Below are 19572 nucleotides of genomic sequence, written 5' to 3' on the forward strand. Positions count from 1 at the left end.
CACCAAGAAAAAGTAGCAGTTTTATTGCTATACAACCACAGGTGACAGGTCTCGACAATTTCCTGAATCCATAACAATTTCTTTAAATCCATAACAATTTTCCTAAATCTATATGCTTTTATGAACATATTTCAACCCAAAAATCAATAGAAACATATCCACAGATAAGGAAAGACAATTAGATATCTCCATAATGGACTGTCATTACTACCAATTTCTATCCAGCTGCTATTGCAAATACAGAAGCTTTTTCGAGATGTCTTTGTCATGGTTTGATAGCAATTTATTGTGTGTGATTGGTTAGTAACCAAACCTGGGAAATAAGGTTATCAGTGCAATAAAAGTTTTCCTTCTATCATCAGAAAACTGGCAAAATGAAAATGGAGCAAATGTTCAACTGCTTCACTTCTTTTCTCCTCTACTCTCGCTGAAAGATTAGCCATCTCTTTGGAGGAAAGCTTATTATTTGCAGGGGTTATGCAGAGGTCACCAAAATGGTGTCTGTGGGCACAATGACAGCCTTGTGGTCTCCCATGGCAAAGCTTCTGAGTTCCCCATCTCACTTCCATCTTGGTCATGATCAGGGTTTTTTCCCCAGCTGGAACTCACTGGAACTGAGTTCTGCCACCTCTCTGGCACCTCATTGTAGCATACCAGCAGCTGTATAGTGGCCCTGAGCCCTGAGCTGCGTGTCAGAGGCAGTGGCGGAGCAAGCCAATTGGGCACCTGGGGCAGCGTGCATGCCCTGCATCCAGGGATGGGGACAGCGACCCGCAGGTATGGGGCCAGCTGCCCACGGGGCACGGCGAGCTGTGGCAGGACACCCTGTGGGGTCTCCAAGGAGTCTGCCTGCCTCCTCCCTACAGCTGAGGGGGAGGCGGCGGGTGGGCAGACCGTTTGGGGCAGTGTGGAGCCTGTGGGTGCCCAAGCCACCACATCATTTCCAGGAGAGACGTGTGGCTCAGGCGCACTGCAGGCCCTGTGGTGAGTGCCGCCTGGCATTTTGTCACCCCCTCAGTGGTGACACCCGGGGCGGTCCGCCCCCACTGCACCCCCTTCCTCTGTCCCTGGTTGGAGGCTTCGGGCTGCATGCTGCTCGTGGCTTTGTGTCAGAGGTTGTGGGGCAGCATGTCTTAAACGACGTTTTAATGCAGCCACAGTGATGCCGGATTGTCTGTCAAAAAATGAGGGAGTTCCTACACCTCTTTTTCTAGAAAAAAAAGCACTCGTCAACCTTTTAGTCCCTTGAAAAGTACAAAGAGCTGGGACTTCCGGGTTGGCGCCTCTGGCAATGGCGGAGTTCCTCCGATTGGGAGGAATTTGCTCCGTGGAAATCAGGGTCTGACCGCCACGGCGAAGGCGGAGACCCACTAAAATCACAGGTGGGAGAAGCTTGTGAACGTGGGATTCGGCTGGCACCCTTTGCGCCTCCCCTGCTCACGGGGAAAGCCAGTTTTGGGGATCCAGAGCGACGTGGGGTGAGCGGCACGGTGCTTTGAATTGATTGCTTTTTTCATGGAGAGAAGCCGCATTGCTGTTGCCAGAGAGCGCTGACTTTTTCCTGTGGACAACTTGACTTCAAACAACTACCCGTGAGTAGAACAGAAAATTGGATTTACAAACGTCTTAATTTGGTACCGAAACAGGAAGGTCTCAAACAGGAAGTCCGCCTTCCCCTTTTGTAAATAGATTGAAGCAAAGAAGCTGCAAACTAAGGTCTTGGAAAGCCTTATGTAAAGGATTAAACTTCCATCGATTGAAATCATTAAACCCCCCTTGGAAGCAGGAGAAGAGGGGGGAAATTTTGGATTGTGTAGCCTGCAGGAGAGAGTGATAAAAATTAAATTACCACTGCTCTGAACCTGGAAACGGGCTGCCAGTAGATTGACATTTTGGGAGAGTTCATTGACAGTGAAGAGAATGTATGTTGACAGTTAGTTAAATAAGAGAAATATATTGTTTCCATTGTCCTCTTCTGCGTTTAAAAAGGAGGAAAAGTAACTGAAAATTGAAACTAACTTTACTTTTTGAAAAAACAAAACAAATTCCTTCCAGTAGCACCTTAAAGACCAACTAAGTCAGTTCTTGGTATGAGCTTTCGTGTGCATGCACACTTCTTAAGATACACTGAAACAGAAGTTTCCAGACCCTTCTATATAGTGAGAAGGTGGGGAGGGGTATTACTCAGAAGGGTGGTGGGAATGGGTGATTGGCAGATAGCTGTGATGAGCCTGTTGACGACTCTTAACGACTGCAATAGGTCTTACAGGAAAAAGCAAGGGGTGAAAAGGTGAAAAATGGCTTTGTCATGTATAATGAGATAAGAATCCAAGGTCTTTGTTCAGACCAGGTTTCTCCATGGTTTTGAGTTTGGTGATAAGTTGTAATTCAGCAGCTTCTCTTTCCAGTCTATTTCTGAAATTCCTTTGTAGTAAAACAGCTACTTTGAGATCTTGTATAGAATGTCCTGGGAGATTGAAATGTTCTCCTACTGGTTTCTCTGTCTTGTGATTCCTGATGTCCGATTTATGTCCGTTTATTCTTTGGCGTAAGGTCTGGCCTGTTTGTCCAATATAGAGAGCTGAAGGACACTGTTGGCATTTTATGGCATACACAATGTTAGACGATGAGCAATTAAATAGTCCCGAGATGGTATGTGTGATGTTGTTGGGGCCAGTAATGGTGTTGTCCGGGTGTATGTGGCAGCAAAGTTGGCATCTGGGTTTATTGCAGGCTCTGGTGCCAGTGTCCGTGTCCGTGTTAGGTCTGGTTGTAGTATTATTGTGGGTTAGGACATTCTATACAAGATCTCAAAGTAGCTGTTTTACTACAAAGGAATTTCAGAAATAGACTGGAAAGAGAAGCTGCTGAATTACAACTTATCACCAAACTCAAAACCATGGAGAAACCTGGTCTGAACAAAGACCTTGGATTCTTATCTCATTATACATGACAAAGCCATTTTTCACCTTTTCACCCCTTGCTTTTTCCTGTAAGACCTATTGCAGTCGTTAAGAGTCGTCAACAGGCTCATCACAGCTATCTGCCAATCACCCATTCCCACCACCCTTCTGAGTTATACCCCTCCCCACCTTCTCACTATATAGAAGGGTCTGGAAACTTCTGTTTCAGTGTATCTTAAGAAGTGTGCATGCACATGAAAGCTCATACCAAGAACTGACTTAGTTGGTCTTTAAGGTGCTACTGGAAGGAATTTGTTTTGTTTTGACTATGGCAGACCAACACGGCTACCTATCTGTAACTTTACTTTTTGAACTGTGCTTGAAAGGATTGATACAAGTGGAGACTGTTTACCTCTAGAGGGAGCTTTTGAAACTGTTACAAGAGTGGAGCTGGGGAATCTCCAGCTGCATGATAAGAACTGTGAGAATCAGGGATTGACCTTGGACCATTTAAGAATGTCAACAGGAGCAGTTATGGACCACAGGCCTTAAATTTACGGCATGTAGTGCCTTGAAAGAAAACATAATGAAAATGATCTATAGGTGGTACATGACCCCAGTCAAGCTTGCAAAGATATACCATTTGCCCAATAACAAATGCTGGAAATGTAACGAATGCGAAGGAACTTTCTACCACCTTTGGTGGACCTGCCCAAAGGTTAAGGCCTACTGGGAAATGATCTATAATGAAATTAAGAAAGTCCTTAAGTGGACATTTGTAAAGAAACCGGAGGCTTTTCTCTTGGGCATGGTCGGCCAACTGGTACCAAAGAAAGATAAGACCTTTTTTATGTACGCAACTACAGCAGCAAGAATTCTCCTGGCAAAGTATTGGAAGATGCAAGAATTACCTACTCTGGAAGAATGGCAGACGAAGGTGACTGAATTCATGGGACTGGCAGAGATGACCGGCAGAATCCGTGATCAGAGGAGGGAGACAGTGGAAGAGGACTGGAAAAAATTTAAATTATATCTTAAAAACTGTTGCAAAATCTCGGACTGATAAAATGTTAAGGGTTAAGAAATAGAGAACTATAGCTGTAAACATTTAAGTTAAGAAAATTCTGAGGGAAATCAAATTTTGAAAAGGAATGAAGGATTGCTAAAATTTTTTGAAACAGGGGTGCAGTGAAGGGGAGGCATGGGGAAGTCATGTATTGTTTGTTTATTTGTATGTTTTTTCTTTTGTTTTATGAAAATTAATAAAAATTATTTAAAAAAAAAAGAATGTCAACAGGAGAAGCCTTAGTGACTGTATTATGTAAGATAAGCTACTCGTTGGAACAACTTCACAAGAAGACGGATGTTTTGACTACTAAAATTGATAACTTGGGACAAAAAGTGATTAATTTGGGACAAAAAGTGAGCACCAATACAGAAATTATTCAGGATTTGGTACAGGAATTTACTTTAGCAGGACAAATTGTGGAAAAGGAGAAGGAGAAAGTTGTTGTTGTCGAACCTAAAGTAATACAAGTGGGAGCCTCAGCCTTACAGAGGCAAATTGAGGACTATAAGTTGAGGCCTTTTATGATTGAAACTAGAAAAAGTCAGATTTTGAGGATCGGAGCCCGGCCTGGACTGGAAAAGGAAAGTTAGAAAGATCCCTCCATGCAGGGATTAACTGACTTTTGGGACATGGACTTGGGTCAGGAGGAGATTGGAGTTCTGGGGGCCTTTGGATTTGGAGGAATCTTGAAACATGCCCTGAAATACTTTATGGATCTTAGCTTTAACTATGGAAATTTGGCTGACCTGTCGAGAAGGAATAAAAGCATCACTAGGTTGGAGTTTCCCCGAGATCTGCTCTTTAGCATCAAAGAATATGAAGAAGACCTGCAGAAGGGACGTGGAAAAGAGTTAAGAGCCTCGGACATAAGATCTCCAGGTTGATGGACTGTATGGAGTTGACGGAAGTGACTGGCAGAGTCCGAGACCGGGAAGAGGAGATGGTGGAAGAAGATTGGAAAATTTAAAGTTTATATATAGAAATATTTTAAAATTAATGAGTGATAGAAAAATGTTGGAATGAAATTTTATGGCCTTAGTGGAAATGTTTTAAGGAGTTAAGCTTAAATAAGTATACTAGTTTTAATGGAAAATGGGAAAGGAATTGCTGAGACTAATAGAAGTAGAATACAAAAAGGGTGGTGAGAGGAGGTCGATGAAACAAGGGAATGAAAGATAGAATATGGAAAAGGTATGATGTATGCTTTTAAATTGTTTTTGTATTGTTTTGTTTAGTTTATTGTGTTTAGTTTAATGTGTTAAGGTTGTGTTTTGTATAGTTTATATATTGTATTGTCTTGTTTTTTCTCTTTTTTGTTCTTTTTTTCTTTCTTCTTTTTCTTTTTTGTAAGTTTTAAAAGTAATAAATATTTTTTTTTTTTAAAAAAAAGAAAAGTAGAAAGAGCTGAACAGGGAAGTTGGAATGATGCTCTGTCACACTTTCTCTTTCAGCTCTATGTGCTTTTCAAGGCTCAGATTATTTCTGCTGGAATCCATTTTTACCCAGATCACTCAGGAAAGCAAGGTCTCTCTGTGTGTGTACTTTCTCTCTTTTTGTGTATGGCTTATTTAGTAGAGCAGGGGAGAGAAGTGGCCAGAAGGCGGGGGGCACACACTCAAAAATCTAAGTGTGACCACAGGCCAGAAAAGGCTGGTGCCTCCTGCTTTAATGTTTTCATCAAGTATATGACCTATACTTCCAGAAATGAATGGGAACTTTAGATGCATCAATTTTCAGTGCTTGCTCTGCTTGTGTCTGCTAAAGAGTAGCAGGTACTTCTCTAAGAACCCATCCTCACGGCACAACTGCGTCTTTGAAACAGTCTGCGTCAACTTCCAGCTGTGAATTCTAAATGACGGGGTCATTGTATAAAAGCCACAACTGAACAACACAGGGATGCTCTTTCTGCAGATTGCTTGCAAGACTAGCCTGCAGTGGCATGCAGAACATCAGATACATCTCATTGTGGCACTGGCAGTCTTCACACAACCATTGCAGTGTGGGGCACCCATGGCTGAAATATAGTAAGATATGTAACAGCTGGTTGCTTTCAAGACAAAGGAATAAATGCCACTGCTTTTATTGTTGTGCTTTCTTTGACTCCAGATCCCTTTTTCTAGGATTTTTGATTCATCATCATATGCTTTATCTAAACTGTTAACTCAGTATGAGATAAAGGAAAACACAGCTTTACTAGTTCTTCTTTTGGGGCAGCCACTGCCAAAATTGGTAGAATCAAAGGGGGCTTATTTTGTCTTGAGTTTTTAAATTTTGCAATTGGTGTCTTTGTCTTGATACCGGTCGTTGACCATAAGAAAACAACTTGACAGAGGGGGCTGAAAAAATGGTTCAGGGGAGAATCTGGCTCTTGAACTGGGGGCTAGACACAGGGCTGTAAAGCATAATACAATGGCGATGATGCAGGGTAAAAATACAGTGATGGCGCGTACAAGAATTACTTTATACTCCATTGGCATTAGCAGACAGCATGGTGGCATCGTTTACATGCCCAGATGCTGTGGTGCCACTGCTCCACAGGGTAAAGGTAAAGGTAAAGGGACCCCTGACCATTAGGTCCAGTCGTGGCCAACTCTGAGGGTGCGGTGCTCATCTCACTTTATTGGCCGAGGGAGCCGGCATACAGCTTCCGGGTCATGTGGCCAGCATGACTAAGTCGCTTCTGGTGAACCAGAGCAGTGCACGGAAACGCCGTTTACCTTCCCACCAGAGCGGTACCTATTTATCTACTTGCACATTGACGGGCTTTTGAACTGCTAGGTTGGCAGGAGCTGGAACCGAGCAACGGGAGCTCACCCCACCATGGGGATTCAAACAGCCGACCTTCTGATTAGCAAGTCCTAGGCTCTGGTGTTTAACCCACAGCGCCACCCACACTGTCCAAAAGGCCACTCACGACAAAATTATATGGTTTGAATGAGGCCACGACATTATTGATTACAGATGTAAGGGGTTTGGCATAGACACGGGGTCGAAACAGATATCAACCAACCCATCTGCTGGATGATAAACCAACGAGTCCAACCAGTGCTGAGGAGGCCCTATGGCCATACATCAAATAGTAGCCACCTCTCCAGGGTCACCAACTCGAGGAATGCTGTGGCCCTACCCCTGCCTGGGCATCCAGACAGAAGCACCTCCTCCTGGATCCTTTTCACGGGATTCCCTTGGAGGAGCAGGCAGAGGCTTACAACCTCCCCTCTGGCCATGACTAGGTTTTACCCAATGCCTTCTTTGCCACTCAAGCCGGACCAAATTCTGGTCAAATTCTGCTGCAAACAATCCCTCAAACTGACCAAGATATTTGTAAGTCACACATCATTCCCAGGTCTGCCCCCAGAGTAAGTCTGCCCACCAGCCCACCTGCCATCGTTCGGTCTGGAAGGCAGGCTCATCCTCAGTCTTTCCACCTGGAGGGAGAGATGTGCTATGTCTTTGTCTGGCAGGAAGACCCAGCACAGGGACTGCTTTGGGGGCGAGTCTGCACTGTTCTGCAACACTGTGTTACTGTGGAGTTGGGGGGGGGGAAGGCCTCCAATTTGTTTTCATACTTCTTAAACAAACGAAAAAGGTTCTCATATGGAAAGGTCCTCCTTCTCTATCTCTGCAGAGAGAGAAGGAGGCAGTGTGTAACCCACTGAAGTCAACAGTGAAACTCACATTGATCTTAATGGATAGAGACTGTCATCAGTTACTGAGCCCTCATTATTTTTGAAAAACATACTGCAGCATTATTTGCTAATATATTAGGAAATGATCATAAATAATTAAATCAAACTGCAGCCGTGAAAGTGAACGAGTATGCAGTAATGTATTTCATTTGCTTTTTAAAAAGCACTCTCTTGCTTGCAATACTTACTAATTCACCATGGATCTATGAGTTGTTAGTGCAATTCAGAGAGATCCAAATCGACTATTTGTCTGGGCTCTGTTTAGTTTTGGAAAGGACAATTTTAATGGAATGTAAAATGTACGGAACGGTAGTCCGCTGAGATAAAGGCCAGAGTATTGGATTGCCAGGCCTGATTGTGTACTTGCTCAACTGATCATTTACAACAGTGGCTTGCACTCTGTGTATACCTCTTGAAAATGAATGAGCACATTCTGATCTACTGCTCTAGTTATTTTCTAGCTTGTAATCATTTATCACAAACCCACATAAAAATGAAATTCAATTAATCAACCCATACAATGAGCCTGTCTCTTGCTATTTTTCTTTAATATGTTTTCCCACCGTTGAATAAAATTGTAATTGTCATTGCAAAATATCAAATTGGAGCCACATAACAAATAGCTATGGATTTGTAATTAAACCTAATAAAGCCCATGCTGAAGTCTTTTTTTTAAGCAGGGAGCTAAAATCCAATTAAAACTTATTATGGGAAACACAATACCTGGGTTTCAAGACCAACCTATCCTTGGTTTGTAACAAAAAGCAGTCTTAAGGCTCTGCTACTCCAAGGTGTGACTCAACAAGCCAGGGTAAATAGCTGGTGTCAGGAACAGAACACTTATCTCCTATTATCACCATAGCCAGGTTATAATTATGTCCCAGTGTGCACGTGATGCTGCTTTCTTGTAAGTCGATATTAATTTTTGCCAGCTGGTGTGTGTGTGTGTGTGTGTGTCTTGTATTACACTAGTTCATCTTAGCAATATGAAGGTTGTTCATTAGAAAACAGCTTGACCGGTTATTAGAGCAGGTACTGCTACTGCCTTACAAAGATGATGCTAAACATAGCCTAGATTATGGGCGGCTGCTAAGCTTGGAACTGGAGCTTCAAGAGACATAAAGTTCCACATCAAAAGCCGACCATCGAGACAAGGTGGTATGTAAAGAGAAGGCAAGGTTGTACACATGATGGGCACCGTGTAGGAGCAGATGACAGTGCTCAGACTGTCATCTTATATCATTATATCATTTATTATTATTTATTGCACCTATATCCTGCTCGTTCTCTCAAAGCAACCCAGGGCGACAAACACATCTACATAAAAAAAAAGTCAAAAAAGCATTTTCAAAGTGGTACAGTTCAAAACATTACTCAGCGTTGCCAGGAACAGTACTCTTCAGCCACCCAACACCTAGGTGAACAGGAATGTTTTCAAATTCCTCCTGAAAGTCAAGGATGGCTGTGCAATATAAAACCCATCACCTCGATGGAAAAAGAAAAGCTGCTTGGAAGACAGGGAAGGAAACTGTGAAAGGAACTCTAGAATATACCCTATTTTTAAAAAATTGCCTGTTTCATTTTTGTTTTTTTTTTAATTTCATAAAAAATTTAAATCACTTGATGGCAGGGTAGGGTGGGGCCCTCAAAGCGGTTTACAGTGGCTATGTTGTAGCTAGATGTGTGAAACTATCCTGAGAAGTTTTGGTAGCCTAATCAAAACTCTTTCAAATTCCCTTGACAATCCACAGATCTTTTTGCCCAAGCGGGAACTTCTACATTCACCTCAATGTGTATTTTGATGAGTTCATTTTTGTTCCTCAACAAACAACATTCTAAGACCTTTCGCCCCCTTATCGAGTGGGTGGCTTTGCGGGCAGGCCCAGGGCCTCCCTGGTAAACCAGCCTATCGCAGGCCAGATCATCTTCCTTCCGCCATTGGGACCAACCGGCCAATGGCAGCCCTTGGCACCGCACCCAGGGCAAGTTTAAATGTGGGGCTTTCCAGTCTCTCTCTAAGTGAGCATCACTTACCACAAGAGTAAAAGGAGGAACATCTGTCTTGCATGTAACCGCAGAAGGCGGTTTTCTGTTCCCCAAGGGGGTCCTAATCTCCATGGCCCTGCTGCATTCATGTATGGTTGCCTCTCCAAGTATGCTGAGGCCATCGGCTATGAATTTAGCTTGAGAAAAAGGTCTCCATTTGGTACCTGAACAACATTCCTGTGCCAATAGTGTAATTCCTTGGCTTCTAATGTGCTGGCATCCTTTGCATTTACAGGCTGCTGCACTAAGCCTTAGGATCAAGGCTTCAAGTCAGAGATACTTTTTGCATGTTTTTGTTTTAATTAGGAATAAAGTCAGAAATGCATGTGATTGTTCAAATAACCATGCAAAGGTTGTGTAGGGTAACAAAAGAATTTGGGGAGATGGTGTATAAGGAACTTAAGAAAGTGTTCCAAAGAATGTTTCCAAAGAATCCAGAAGCTTTTCTTCTGGGAGTAAAAGGTAAAGGTAAAGGGACCCCTGACCATTAGGTCCAGTCGTGACCGACTCTGGGGTTGCGGCGCTCATCTCGCTTTATTGGCCGAGGGAGTCGGCGTACAGCTTCCAGGTCATGTGGCCAGCATGACTAAGCTGCTTCTGGCGAACCAGAGCAGCGCACGGAAACGCCGTTTACCTTCCTGCTGGAGCGGTACCTATTTATCTACTTGCACTTTGATGAGCTTTCGAACTGATAGATTGGCAGGAGCTGGGACCAAGCAACAGGAGCTCACCTCGTTGCGGGGATTCGAACCCCAACCTTCCGATCGGCAAGTCCTAGGCTCTGTGGTTTAACCCACAGCGCCACCCGCGTCCCTCTGGGAGTAAATCCCCCCAAAACAAATTAACGTATGGATATATGTGACAACAGTCGCTCAAATTTTAATTGCACAAAAATGTAAAATGGATGCAGTCCCATGAAGAGAAGAATGGCATCTCAAAATATTAGAATATATAGAACTAGTATGACAAACATAAAAGTTTGAAAGATGATGGCATACTATATACAGATTGTGTGGAAAAATTTTATAACAAGAAAATAATCATAACAGGTTAAAAACCCCACACTCAGCAGTGTATGTTACAACATGAGATTATGTAAGGTAATGGGAATACTGTAGAAAAGTAAAGAAACAGGGCAATAGATAGGAAACCAGGGAAAGAGTGGAAGGGAAGTAAAAGTGAAGATATAGAGGATTAAAATAATTTGGTGAAATAAAGACATATTATTATTACTTGTTTATGCTTTATTATCATTTTTCTTATCATTTCCTGCATGACTAATATGTTTTGTTGGCGAGATATAATGAAAAAGCAACACACACACACACACACACACACACACACACACACACACTGTACACACACACTGTATATACCGGTATATAAATAACACCAAAAACAAAATAGCCATGCAGAGGTTGAGAAACATGAAGCTTCTGAGCATTTAACAAAATTTTAAAGTAACAATCGGGGCATCATATTATGCAGCATATTTTATTACCCTTGGGAAGAGGGGTGGGTTGAAAACTTTATGAGCCCCCTCTTAGCTATTGGCCTGGCATGACTCATCAGCTTATACATTAAAGTGCTTTAGTTTAGAATGCCTTAGGAGGTGGCGAAGAGTAAAGTAATTTAAATGGCTTAAAAATGTTTTTTGTGTGTGTTTCTTTTAAAGAGTAACTGAATATTTGGTGGTGCTAAAGCACTTTCAGTCTTTTAAAGCTCTTTAATTGCCCTAATGTGAATGGAAGGTTCTAATCTTAGTTTTGCTTTTGCTACTCACACCATTATTTTCCTACAGTTATTATTGAAAAGCTTTGTGACACCTACTTCTTACCAGCAAATAGGAAGACACCCTGGAAATTTGGCCTTTTCCATTAAAAAACCCAACAGAGGATGTCCCTCTAATGATAAGACTTCAGTGTGGCTTCCATTTTATTTTCTGCAGCACTAATGCACATTTGAATAAAATCCACCCATTTATTTTATTTGCACCTACCAGTATGCTCTCTGATCATTCCTGTTCAGTTGAATCTTTACTTGTTCCTCAGTTCTGGCAGTCTTTGCTGCCACTGGAAAATCCACTATAAAGTTTTTTCCTCTGGAAGGAAAGATGGTGGAAGTTGGTGCAACTACTTCCATGCCACAGTCAAAGCCAGGTGACTTTTTACCAGGTCTGGTGACACTAGAGGTAGGCTTCTGCAGGCTTCCCTACCTGCCTCCCATCTTCTGCCACACCCGCTGCCTCTGCTGCTACTCCCAATGACTCCTCCCCTACTCTATTGCCTTGTCCACTTGAACAGTATTTGCTGCTGCCTTAGGAGTGGCAACATAAACACAAACTGTCCCCTTTGATGTTGCCACAGAGGACTCAGCAAATAAAATGTTTTAAATGTGTTGCAAAGTGCAATATACAAATATGACACTAGATGGCGAGAGTGAGCTATGCCAAATCCAATGTATTTTTCAAAACATTTTTTATAAAGCATTTTCACAGCATTTTTTATATGTTTGTAGATTCCACCAGAGAGCGCCAGCTGCACCACTGTCCCTTTCCTGCAACAGTGGCAAATACTGTTCAAAGTTTAACTATGTTAAACTGAGAATGTTGTACAATCAACAGTGTTAGAGCAATACCATAGCAATGCAGGCATTCTCTGGTGTCCCTTCCTCAGAGTAAGGTATAAACCCACATTTTGGAGAGCTGTGTAGGAGCACCACTGCTGCTGCATCAGGCTGTGTTTCTGCAGCAACAAACGCTGTTTAAAGTTAAACAGAATTCTCTGCAGTACCAAAAGCAGCAGCAGCACTACAAGCTGGCTGGCTGGAGGGCAGACATTCGCAGAATTTGCCAGACCTCTCCCCACATAAAACCCCATAGGCAATTCCTAAATCAGGTGTGTGTGTGTGTATGTACACACACACACACACACACACACACACACACACACACACACATTTGTAGTATGTGGCACTGCAAAGTAGCTAAGCATAGCCTTAGAGGATTTAAATAAGGCTTAGAGGATTAGTTAGCAAATCCAGTGGTGCAGTAAAATAGAAGAAAAAGGTTTGTGGGTAGGTTATCAAAATCATAGGGCATTCACACATATAGACAAGCAAACAGTTTTGAATGTGGCTCAGAAACCAGCTTTCTTTGTCTCAACATGGTAAAAAAAAGGGACAAGGTTTATTCTTGCACAATTGCAAGGTTTTCCAGCCATATATTCCATGCTTTAAAAAGAGGACAACCCCCCAGTCTCCATCATGTCTTGGGGACCTGTTGTTAGAGAAAATAAAAGAAGCATGAGCAAGAAAACTTGTTCTTATAAAGCAATTCCCAAGGCAACCTGCAAACCTAGCTATCCCAGAAACTAGATCCCATTCTTTAACAGTGAAAGCCTTATCTGTAGTCTAATAGATTATGATTATTTATTAAATTTATACACTGCACTTCATCTGAAGCTCAGGCAGTATGCAACATAAACACAACCTAAAAACACAAAATACATAACATAACACAAAAGATGGAGCTCTTCTTCTTCTTTGGTGATCACTCATAGTCGAGTCAGATTGTCTTCCATGAACACAGTTGTAAAAGTGAGTCCGTAAGTGACTGTGGAGGCCAATTCTGGATCCACACGTCCTTCCACAGTGGGGACATAGGTTTCTGGGTGGGAGTTGATCACGGTGAGGGTTTGCCAAACGTGTCTTCCTCTTAGCACGTTTCTTCCTATTGTCCTGAGTTCGAGCGTCTTCAAAGTCCATGACACCTTCGGTAAAGGCTGTTCTCCAATTGGATTGCTCAGAGGCCAGTGTTTCCCAGTTGTCAGTATTTATACTACATTTTTTTAGATTTACCTTGATAGAGATTTTAAACCTCTTTTCTTGACCTCCAGCATTACACTTTCCATTTTTAAGTTCAGAATAGGGTACTTGCTTTGGAAGACGATAATCAGGCATCCGCACAACATGTCCAGTCCAACAAAGTTGATATTGAAGCATCATTGTTTCAACACTGATGATCTTTGCTTCTTCCAGTACACTGGCATTAGTTTGCCTGTCTTCCCAAGTGATGTGTAAAAATTTTCAGAGACACCGTTGATGGAATCTTTCAAAGAGTTGGAGATGGCGTTTATAAGTTGTCCATGTTTCACAAGCATACAGTACAGTTGGTAGTACAATAGCTTTGTAAACAAGCATTTTGGTTTCCCTGTGAATGTCCTGGTCCTCAAACACTCTGCACTTCGATTGGGAGAAAGCCACACTCACAGAGCTCAAGCGATGCTGGATTTCAGCATCAATGTTGGCCCTTGTGGTAGGAGAAGTGATCAACATTTTGCAACGTTGCACTATTGAGTTGAATTTGTGGTGCTGCAGAGGGGTTAATTTGTACTTGTTGGATGTTGAGCAATAGGCCAAGCTTTTCGTAAGCTTCTGTGAAGACATTTAGGATGGTTTGGAGCTCATCCTCTGAGTGTGCACACATTATGTTGTCATCAGCATACTGAAGCATTATGGTGGAAGATACAGTAACCTTACCCTTTGCTTTCAGCCTGCTCAGATTGAAGAGCTTTCCATCTGTTCGATATATGATTTCCACTCCGGTGGGGAGTTTCCCTTCGACAAAGTGATCATGGCAGTGAAAATAATGAATAGAGTTGAGGCAATAACACAACCCTATTTAACACCTGATCCCACCGTGAATGGTTCACTTTGAGAGCCACTGTTACCTGTGATCGTTACTGTCATATTATCATGGAAGAGCCAAAGGATGTTCACAAATTTATCTGGGCAGCCAATTTTCAGAAGGACAGTCCACAGGGCATTAGAATTTACAGTGCCGAAGGCCTTAGGTCAACAAACACCATAAACGGGTTGGTTTTGCTCTATGCATTTTTCTTGAAGCTGTCGAGCAGTGAAAATCATGTCCACTGTCCCCCTGGAAGGTTGAAAACCATTTTGGGATTCAGGAAGGGTAGCCTCGGATATTGTTAGGAGATGGTTTGCTAACATCCTTGCAACAATTTTGCCGGCCACAACTAATAAGGAGATGCCTTGATAGTTTCCGCTATATGTTCTATCACCTTTTTCCAAAAGAGATTGATAATTTTGGCATCCCTAAAGTCTGCTGGGATCTCCTCTCTCTCCCATATTTTTCTGATGAACTTGTGAAGTTGTTGTGTAAATTCAATTCTGCCCACTTTGAAGACTTCAGCAGGTATCCCATCAGGTCCACTGGCTTTGTTGTTCTTCATTTGGTTAATAGCTGTACACAACTCTCCTAGATTTGGAGACAGAAGATGGTGCACCACCACCCTGATTACCCAGACCTATATCTGCGGAGAAGCTGTGCTAGGGAGAGTTTGTGAACAGCCAGCCTGGACTAGAGAAGTGATGAATGATGTCATTCACCTGTGACTGGGAAATCTTTGGCTTAGTAAAAGGATTGACATTTCAAGCGGGGTTATTCAGAAGACGAACAGCTTAAAACATTCCCTGAAAAAAACAGATCAGAGAAAAAAAGACAGACGTGCTTCTACCATTTGAAGCAGTCAGGAGCGCACCAAAATGATCTGCTTTGCTAGCTTTTGCTGGCTCCATCAACAGAATTTGGGTCTTAGGGAAACGGAAGCTAGCAATGATATTGGCCAAACTGCAGCAATCAGGCTGGCTAAATTCCTTGTTCATGATGCATCAAATCCATGATTTAAGGTGAGGACTAGCTGCATGTAAAACAAACAAACAAACAAACAAACAAACATGATATATTAGCTGGCCTTGAGAGGTATAGCTTTATTATTCTGTTGGCTTTGCTCTTACTTTTTTAAAAAAAGCAAGCAACTATCTGTTAAAATTGACAGCATGTCTGCACCACAAAAGCACAACACCCAGAAATGCATAGTAATCAAATAGTGGTGTATGTATTTTTCAGCTATAGGCTTTCCAGCTGTCTTGAAGGCTCTCTTCTTAATAAACAGTGATTTTGCAAATTAAACTAGTGCCAGACATCCAATTAAACCCCAGTGACTGACATTTTTCAAAAATAGGCCAACCCTCTGGTGTAATAAAAACATAATGGCAAACTCTTGCTGCACGGTTAAATGGCAGTCCTTGCTAATAAACGAACTTGGTATGACCCTATTGAATTCCCAATACAATACTACAGGCTTACCTAAAAGTAAGTGGGTGGGATTTAAGGATTTAAGGGCTTGCTTTTCAGACCTCAACATTTTAAATTGCGAACAGTGGGACAAAGGGGTTATTTTTTACTTCTCTCAGTTCTGCAGTAATAATAATAGCCGTGCTTACTTTCTCCCACCATGGCTATTGCTGTCTGTAAAATGCTGAAGAAGTCAAAAAACCTCAAATGGTCTACAGAGGGCGATTTCCAGGTTGGTATTAAGAAATTATAAATTCTCGTGTGCAGTTAGTGATTCTGGGTTGGCACCCACCCACTTCCTACATAAATTTGCCACAAATTACCTACTTCTGACAGCACGATGGTAGTTCATTTCAGTGTTTCCCTTAGCCCACTTGGAGGAAGATCCTGAAGTTTTTATAGTTTTATCTATGCTCCATGGATGCCCAAATTAATATGTGCCAAAGCAGTTTATATTAAGGTAATCACTCATTATAGGTTTAATCATTTCACATTACTGGAGGCTAAGGACTCCACGACTGCCTGCCTGAGAAAGCTATGAATATAGCTCAAAAAAATCTTTAGAGATTAATATGGAGCTAAAACAAGTTATTAAACCCTAGCACAACAAAATAAACTTGCAAATCACAAGTCTTCAAAATAAATACTGTGGCAAATTTTGGGAGGGCATTTTCACCCAACCCTAGTATGTTTCTATATGTGCTGGAAGCCTCCCAGAGTGGCTGGGGAAACCCAGTTGGGTGGAGTATAAATAAAAAAATTATTATTAATAATAATTATAGTATTCACAGCTGCCATGGAGAGGGAGACTGCATTTGATAATCAAAATGGATCAATCAAAATGACCAATATATACCCCCCAGGAAGGAATTTCCAAATGCATCTCTGGCTAAACAAATAAATAAAGAGGTGAGATGTGGAGTATAAGCATTTAAATGAATAAGCAAAATGGGTTCTGCACACAGGATTTGTAGAGAGATATGGTAGGTCTGCTTGCACATAGCCACAGTTAGATTACCAGCAAAAATGCTGGTCATCTCAGGTAAGAGCCTTCTTGGTGGCTGCTCACAGGCTCTGAATATCCCTGCCAAGGGAGGCTCAGCTAGCTCCATTTTGAACTCTTTTTCAGAAGGAAAATAAATTTTCACTTAGAAAGGCTGTTGGCCTATCAGCTGATTTCAATAAATTGTATTATTGGCTTTTACCTGTTGCTTTATTGCTTTATTGATGTTTAAGTGCCTTGTTCTAATGTTTTTATGTAATATTTTAGTGCAATTTGACTGCCTTTTGTTATTCTGTGCTGTGTTTGCACCAGAGGCACGGACTTGGGCTCCAGGTTATGAGTGCCCAATGGTGCCTGTGATGCAACATGATGTCATGATGTCATGATATCACAGTGTATCGACAGGGTGGTGGCTCTTCCAAGACCTCATGGGGTCTCAGAGATTACATCCAAGACCTCTAACGTGACTTCCGGTTTCTACTAGAAGTTGTGCTCGGAGCCCTGGCAGGGCCTTTGACGTCATCTGGGAGGCCGTGTCAGGGCTCTGACATGACTTCTGGTAATCAGAAGTCATGCTGGAGCTCAGCGTTGTTTTTATGGGTGCTTAGCACCCAGAGCCCCCTAGACCTGGCATTTATGGTTTGCACTGCTGTTAGCTTCTTTCACCAGTTGGGGGAAAGGCAGAAATGACAATTGAGGAATGGCTGGGTTGGTGATGTTAGTGAAACCATCTGATGATGAGGTTCACAGAATCATCAATTTGGGAAGTATAAACTACTGCTGTATTGGATTTTAAGCGTTTTGAGCACTTCCAGATGACCTGTTTATTGAGCATTCCTTCTGATTTGTTGGTGGGGAGGTTAGATGATGTTGCATCAAAGCCAGTGTTGCCCCACACTTTCCAGTGTCTTCTCTCATTGCTTTTCCTTACCACAAAAAAATCTGATGCTTTAGGAAAGTGTGTTTGTTGCACAAGATCTCCCAAATCAACTAGAATTGCACAACCTGCATTTGCTGGTATGTGAACTTCAAACAGTGACAGTCTGGAAGCACCCTTCATATCTGGATTGGATTGGATATTTGGATTGATTTGAGGAGTAGAGGGCATGTTCTAAGAACATACATTATTACAAACTGCACTTTCAAGACCTAAAGGGCTGTGACTATAAATCATCTCCATTAGTAAATGCAGTGTCAGGTTCTCATGAATTCTGAACTATTCTAAACTCCTGGCCTATTATACATTCATGTGCCTGGGAATAGTTGGGTAATTTTTATCAGGCAGATGAAGCTAGTCTCTCCTTTTGCCTGCAAGTCTCAAGAGGTGGTCTGGAAGTTAATCTACCATATCAACAGCCTCCTTTCCCTACACGGTTAGTTGACTAAGCAGCTTCACTGAGATGCCTAGGCCCCAAGAGTTTCATTTGCTGCTTTCAGCCAATAGTAGGCTAAGGCCACATACACAATGTGAAACTCCACGTTGTAAGAAACCTTCAGAGATCTTCACAAGACATGATGGTTGGTGGCCAAAAGCCGAAACAAGCAAGCAACCCCAAGGTTATTATTTTTAAAGTGGTAGTCCATTGAACAAGATTTGGGGAGGGGGAGGGGGGCACATAAGGAATTAATTTGGCTGCTGGCCAGAGCTGAATAAAATCCGCTTTCTCACCTTCACGAAATTGAATGTGCTCAGACTGGGAACTAGCATGATGCTTATCAGCCTAAGGAGAATTAGAAGTGGTCTGAGAAAGTACTCATGACATTCTGGGGGGAAATAGAAAAATCAATGTACTTACTTTGTTTGAAAATGTTTCATGCTTTTTGAATATCCTTAACCATACCTATCCACTCTTTGTTATCTCTCCTGCTATATATAAATTTAAGTCGGTTTATGCTGGCACTGAGGTGAAGTGTTTGTGTGTGTGCATTTCACAAACCCTCTCAGCCAATTGGAATCTCACCCACCTACCCTGCTTTTAGTGATTTTTGTGATCCTATGTCAAAGGGTGCACAGATACTTACAAGGGGGCTGTTGTGGGATAGGGAGGGTAGAGAGAACACATCTTTGTTGCCAAGGCAATGACAATCTTCCTTGTTCACATCATGGCATTGATAATGTAGACATAGACCATCAACAGTGTGTTACTTTCAGAGCGAGAGCAACATGAGTGTCTGATTTGCCTTCAGCAATGTCATCACATTGATTGTCAGTGTGGAGTCATGATGCCACCATGTCCACTATGAGGAGAAAAGGACAGAAACACTGTTGGTAGCCCACTTACAGGAGGTTGCTGCTTCCACCATGCCTGTTGCAGCAAGGTAGCAACAAAAATAATCAGGACCAATCAGGGGTGGTGCAGGAGGTCTATAGGTGTTGCACAGGAAGCACTGAGAGTCATTTGCTCACACATAAACCAATGAGACTAGCTGCACTGGGCTGCTGGCATGTCACTGTGTCTGCAATGCCTGATATTACAGTTATCACTCAGTGAGGGAGAAATCAGAGAAAACATGGCAATACAGTTGTACCTTCGTTCTCGAACGGAATCCATTCAACTTCCAAAAATGTTTGAAAACCAAGCTTTCTGCACTGAATCGGAAGCTATGGAAGCAGTGTCAGACAATTGGATTCCACAGAACATTTGCAAACCGGAACACTCACTTCCAGGTTTGTGGCATTTGGGAGCTAAAACGTACAATTA

General features: G+C 42.2%; 1 long non-coding RNA gene across 1 annotated transcript; it reads right to left on the minus strand.

The window, feature by feature from the left end:
* Positions 1–12895: 12895 nt before the first annotated feature.
* LOC309333490 lies at positions 12896–19027 on the minus strand. Its single transcript, XR_014152537.1, has 4 exons — positions 18893–19027; positions 16886–16987; positions 15248–15430; positions 12896–12984 (listed from the first exon to the last, which is right to left on the minus strand). It is a non-coding gene; the product is annotated as an uncharacterized lncRNA (long non-coding RNA).
* Between the last annotated feature and the right edge of the window lie 545 nt (positions 19028–19572).

This window comes from Podarcis erhardii, assembly GCF_964252035.2.
Source record: "Podarcis erhardii genome assembly, chromosome: 2".
In the NCBI taxonomy this organism is placed as follows: Eukaryota; Metazoa; Chordata; class Lepidosauria; order Squamata; family Lacertidae; genus Podarcis; species Podarcis erhardii.